The 6,621-nt window shown below is 27.4% G+C and overlaps 1 protein-coding gene across 1 annotated transcript in view; it reads left to right on the top strand.

Moving 5' to 3' along the window:
* Window positions 1-3,263: 3,263 nt before the first annotated feature.
* The window catches only part of LOC106692550 (major facilitator superfamily domain-containing protein 6), a 24,032-nt gene continuing 20,674 nt past the window's right edge, over window positions 3,264-6,621 (top strand). The window contains exon 1 of the mRNA XM_014438554.3: window positions 3,264-3,378. The gene's annotated coding sequence lies outside the window, so the exon portion shown is untranslated. The remainder of the gene's footprint in view (window positions 3,379-6,621) is intronic.

Below are 6,621 nucleotides of genomic sequence, written 5' to 3'. Positions count from 1 at the left end.
TGGTATAAAAATAATGCCATTCCCAATGCCTAGGTAAGGGAAGACCTTGGATCCAGGAGCACTAAACAACAAACTATAAATATATTCCATAGTGCCCCTTCAACTAATAATAAACTTCTAGTAATTAGAAGCACAATGAGGTTGCAGGGCCCATTGCATAGAAGACATTAATTGCTAACAAATCCACTACTAAGGAAAACATGAATGTGTCCTGGAAATTTAATTTGTAGAAATCATATTCATGTACAGGAGGTACGTATTCTATTGATCTATTCAGAATTGTTAGCTCTAATAAAAATCCATTGTAATTTAAATATCGTATATTTATTTCTAAAAATACGTTTTCACATTTTTAAAAAATTCAATTTTTTTTTTTAAATTGACACAAATCAAGCACATAGAAGTAAAAAAAAGTTTTAGTAAAACTTTTTTGAGCAACAGAAGTTTGTGGAAACGAAATATTTTCAAAAATCGCTCTATTGAATACAGATATGTCTAAAACGGGTTAATGGAATGAAATCTCGAAAAACAATGCAGACCAAGTACCTCTTAATCCAGTACTATATATATTAGTCAATCATTAGAGCATGATCACTATTTTTTTTTGACACAATTTCTAGAAACATTGGTATGTTGTACCTAGAGTTTTTAATTTAAATGAAAATTCTTGAAAACGTTATTGATATAGCTTATAAAACTCCATTTCGCAAAAATGTCAGATGGTTCCTGATTGCATGATTGGGTCTGATTACTCTCTTCTATAGAGTTAAATGGTTAAAAGTAGTAAGCTTTTGGTCAAACCATGCTCAGATCGCTGATACCCTCCGCAAGAAGAACGCCAAAAAGGTGGCTGTATGTGATAAGTTCCTACTCCAGTTGAAGATGTGAGGTACTCTACATCAGAAGGTTTCGACAATGCATGTTTTTAGGTTAGACAGCTGGCTAGGAGATGAATAATAGGATGGGTTTCACCATAAATTCTCGCAGGATGGAAACTTCACTCCATAAGGTATGTGCTTACGGTCGTGAAGGGGTATTACCAGTCATACAGGTATTCGCAATCTTCAACAGAGATCGTTGCTCAACTGCGAGATGGTTACAGAACAATTCTGAATGTGCTTAACAAGTATTTTTGGTGTGCTTACTCGATTTTCTTTCCAATTTCCCTTTCCTGCAAGTTTTGAGAACTGGTTCCCTTCAGACTTGTTACCTCACAATCTCTGAAGACTGGTACACTCCATTCATGTTTTGCAAGGTCTGGAGACTGGTTTTCTCCATCGGAGTGGTAGCGTCGAAAGACTGATGCCCTTTCGGATATTCGCTGTTTGAACAAGTTTCTCTTTCCTTGTCCCATATCATTCCTATTTCCTTCTTTCAATGGAAAAAACAAATGTGTTTGAAGAAACCGCATTAAGATGTTTTGAGAGTTTGTATTAACCACTCTAATTACAGAAGTACATGTAACGTTATACATCCTTTAATATTTTCTTATATTGCAAGAGTAGTCATAGTGATTAATGGGACCCCTACATGATCAATCCGAATGAAATTCTTCATTCAAACGACAGGCTGACTTGAATCAGGCCAACAAATCCTTAGTTGTAAACGAAATACCGAACGGTAAGAGTCTTGTGCAATATCTCTTTCAATTCGTAATGGAAAAAAAGCTTCTTTGGCCGACATTTTGGGATTTTCCTGCAAGAATGAAGAGAAACTCATGATAAAAACGAAATATTCCCAGGCTCCCCTCCACCTCTTCCACCAAATGTTTAATAATTTCAAATTGTTTTCGATAATCTGTCAGTAACCAAGCACATTCAATGTGAGCCTTACTATCTGGTTTTATTATCTTTGCTACTAACTAGAATGGGAATTTTGAAACAACTCATGTTCACTAATGAGTGGAAACAAAAAAATTTTTTTTTGGAAGATCGTAGATTGACCGTTATTAATATTAAATAGTTTTATTACTATCTGAGTTTTTCTTTGATCGGACCCAGACCATCTTCAAATACAATGGCAGCAAAAGTATGTGCACACCTAGTTTTTATAAAACTATCAGTCTTAAATAAAAAGTTCACTAAATAAAATGTTCACATAACCCTTACCATTTAAAGTTCTGTCAATGGAAACAACATTTTCCATACCGTGGTATCCACAGTCCCATACCATAACATGTCCACCACCATGTTTTACTGTAGCAGAAACATTTTGCTTTTTCAATTCTTCCTTTCGCCGCATCTAAATTCTGCCCATCGGACCCAAACAAATTGAACTTTCTTTCATCAGAGAATATGACATCCTCCCAAAAGCTAAGCGGCTTATGTAAATATTCTCTGGCAAAAGTAAGACGCTTGTCTTGATCAGCTACAGTTGATTTCATTTATATAAGGTTCCTTCGAGGTACTCTACCATCTGTCTTCAGAATTCAGGCAGTATCTGATAGTCTTCTTACTAACCTGAATACCAATACTTGTATGGACCATATTAACCAGGTCTCGAGAACTTACTGAGGGATACTTCATAGCCTCATTTTTTATCTTTCTCCTCATACTGGAATTCAATTTTATCGGACGGCCTTTTTGCTCACTGTTTTCAGTTGTCCCACGTTCCTCACACTTCTTTATGACGTACATAACCGTGGAAAAATTTATACTTAATAAATCTGCAATCTCCCGATATGATTTATGTAGACCCCGCAACAAAACAATTTTTCACGAGTTCCCAAACTCAATTCACTTGTTTTTGGCATGATTGCTAACCAGTGACTAAAGAATTTAATTCTTAATGCATTAGCATTGAAGGAAAACATTACATAGAGTAGATAATACTGGTGTGATAATTAATAAACAGTAAACATAGAATATTAGTGATAGTACACAAAATATGCAAATACTTTTTGCAAGAGGATTTTAGTATTTTTAAAATTTTTCTCCTTTGATTTAAAAAGTTAATTATTGTACACATACAGAATTGTTTTAGTTTTAAATACACTTTTTATTAATGTGAAGTTCACTGTATTATTATTTCCCTTATGACCGATAATTTTATAACAACTGGGTGTGCAAATACTTTTTGCCGCCACTGTATATAAATTTTATTTATTTATTTTCTTTATTGAATAATTTTTATTATATTTTCAGTTGGAACTCCTTCATGTTCCTCTTAACTGTACTACTTAATCTATACTGACCTGCTATAGCTCTTTGGTTTTATGGAATGGGCCATGAATTTTATTCTCAGTTTCAATGTTTTGATTCATGAGACCGTTGAACCTAATTAACAGGGTTCAATTCATTGTACTTTGCTAGTCATTAAAATTAAATAGGTTTATTAAATGGCGGTTTTATGCAGGTGTTAATACTCCTTCCCCTTAAAGTAATGTTATTAAGCTTGAAATATTTTTATTTCTATTTTGAATATGAATTACCTGTTTTAAATTTATTTATTTGGATTTGTCTTGCCTTTTAATGATTCCCTTATTTTTTATGATTCTGAATTGAATGTTAATACTTAACATTGTTGAATATTTATGTTTTGGTAGAATTATTTGCTGATTAATTATTCTTTGATATCCTCTTATTGGTTCAAAGTTGTTGAACAGTGTTAATTATGTGTGTTTTTTAAGTTCCAATCACTAAAGCGTTTAGAGATAAAGTTGTGTGGATTCAGGTTTGATTTTTACATTTTATCTTTTATTTTAAATACAATAAAAAACTTCAAAATATCTTGATTAAAATTTATTATCTCCTCAGTTGTTTCTTATTTCCTTTTCAAATAGTGTTGTTTTAGATAATTTATTTTTAGAAGGTTTTATATTTATTTAATTTGTTTTAAGATTATCTCAAAACTTGATATAATTTAAAAATTACATTTTTACTGCTAGCTTTAAGATTATTTGATACTTGCCTCATTAAAAAAATATTTTTTTATTAAATCAAAGAAACTTAAACTGTTTTTCAAATAAAAATTTAATGAAACATATATAATAATATGTAGGAGGAATATGGTTAAAAAAGTACTTTTTTCTGTAACATTATAAACTAAAATTACAAAATTTTTTAAACTCGTGAAGTTGATTATCTATATTCATTGGTGTGTGTATGTATAGTATACTGCTAGTCAAGAGTTAAAGACTGCCTCAATTTTTGGAGAAATTTCAATGAATTTTCAATTAAATCAAAGAAAACTAAAACTGTTTTTCAAATAAAACTTGAATACATCAAAATAAAATAATGCATTGTTGGAGGAATTTAGTAAAAAAAAAATCTCTGTCTCATGACAGCTATGAGAGTTCCTGGCAATATTTTAATGATTTTGTCTAACTTTTAATGTAGAAAATTATTTAAAAAGACTTTTAAGGAGCTTCCAAAAGTTTTTTTTTAAGCTGGAGCATGATCCCAGTTTCCTTTTTCTAAAGCAGTTTGACTGGATTGGGCTTTTCAAAGTGCCTTTACTTTCTTTATGTTGTAAATATCCTCAATAAAATTCAGATGAAAGTTTTAGATAATAACTGGTGGTTGTAAACTTGTGACTGGGATATTACTTTTGTGAAATTGTTCACAATGTTTCTATTTTGTTTTTTCACTTCTGTAAGTTATGCATAATTTTATTAGTACTGTGTTCAACATTTTTTTTCTTATTTTGGAAAAAATAAAATGATATAATTTTCTTTATCTGTTAATTTTGTTTTTCTTATAATATGAAAGTCGATCAAATCCAATAAATAGTTATTAATTAATTTTAATGAGTACATTAAGTATGATGGTTTACAAATATCTTTGAATTACATGATTTGAAAACAACTAATTCTACCTAATTAAAAAACCTGAATCAAACTAATTCTATATTAAGTAGTTTCTCTTAAGATATGCCATTTTTAATCTGTTATCAATCATGCGTTGAAATTTATTTTTATTAGAGAGTTTGTTTTTTATGTTAATTAGAGAAATTTTAACTTTATCTCTCTCTGATTATTTCTATTTATAATTTAAAAAAAATTATATAGCCTTCTCAACTTCTCATCAGTTTTATAAAATATATGAACATTAATAAAGGAATGCATTATAATTTAAATTAAATGCAGTTCTCTCTACTTAACATCAGTTTTATAGTCTAAATTCCATTTTTTTCCCCACTGAATATGTGAAAACAGTTAAAATCTATTTTTAACCGATTAAATTTTAATAAATTTCACCTATCAAAAACGGTTAATGAATTTTAATATTTTGATACTAAATGAAATTACTTCTTCTAAGGTGATTTAGGCATTAATAGAATTTAAAAGAAATAATGATATGCTTATGAATTCATGAACTTAATTTAACTTTTTTATATTATTTAACTATTTATTCATCTTCTAAGCTGTTGAAGAGAAGATATCTTAAAATAAAACCAGATAAGAACAAGCCAATTAAAATTATATTATGAATAATTAAACTTGATGAAAAAAAAAATAATTATTTGAAAGAACGAAAAAAAAAATTGAAAACAATTTCGAAAAATAAATATTATTAATTTATAGGAAATGTTGAAAATTAATAAATTGTATCTGTTATTAGTTAATAAAAAATAAACAATACTATTTTAATGCCTTAAAAAAATAATAACTCAATACATATTGTTTCAACCATTGTTTTGTGGTATATCAATTTAATTTTTTTTTACTTATATAATTGTCGCTAGAATTAACCATTAATTTTTATTTTAAATAGTCATGAATGATTCAGTGTTAAACACTTATGTGCATTATTTTTTTGTCTATAATATATCAAACTTCTTAATAAATTACATTACATGATTCTTAAATTAATTTTCTCTCTTTAATATTGTATAAGTAATTAAAATAAGTATGAAAACTAATATACAGTTTAATAAAATGATTATTATTTTTTTATGTAGTTCAGTATAAATTTTTATATATGGTTCTCAAATTAATGCATGATATTTTTATTTTAATAATTAAGTAATTATTTTATTCAAACAATTTTCTCAGTTTAATATTGTATAGATATTTTGAATGAGTAACAGAAATAATATATAGTTTAATCAAATTTTAATTATTTTTTTTTAATATAACAAAAAAAATTATAATTGTACTGGTATAACCCATGATAGTTGAGGGATACAGTAATTTATAAGAAAGTACTGTTACTACATTATAATGCCAACAGTACAGTTTTTTTATTTATATTTTGTGCATACTTCATTATAAATACCCAAACTAATATTTATTTTAAATATTACGTTGTTTTTATATATTGTAAGTATATACTTCACTATAATTTTTTTTGATGAATTTATCAATAAATCTAACTTATAATTTTTTTTATTCAAATAATTTTCTCTGTTTGATATTATATAGATATTTTGAATGAGTAACAGGAATAATATATAGTTTAATGAATCAAGTGTTATTTTTTTTTTACATATTATTTGTGTGAACATCATTATATATATATATTTATGATTCTCTAATTACTTAATAATTTTCTCTGTTTACTGTTGCATAAATAAAAAACAACTAATGTATGGTTTAATCAAATTTTAATTATTTTTTAAATATTGTTTTATATTTATCAATTTTTATTTATATATTTTTTGTAGAAAGTTAAAGCAATC

The sequence above is a fragment of the Halyomorpha halys genome, unplaced genomic scaffold (genome assembly GCF_000696795.3).
Source record: "Halyomorpha halys isolate HHAL.00 unplaced genomic scaffold, Hhal_1.1 Scaffold60.1, whole genome shotgun sequence".
Classification (NCBI taxonomy): Eukaryota; Metazoa; Arthropoda; class Insecta; order Hemiptera; family Pentatomidae; genus Halyomorpha; species Halyomorpha halys.
The sequence above is the reverse complement of the archived record's forward strand: the minus strand, read 5'-3'. Positions and strand labels throughout refer to the sequence as shown.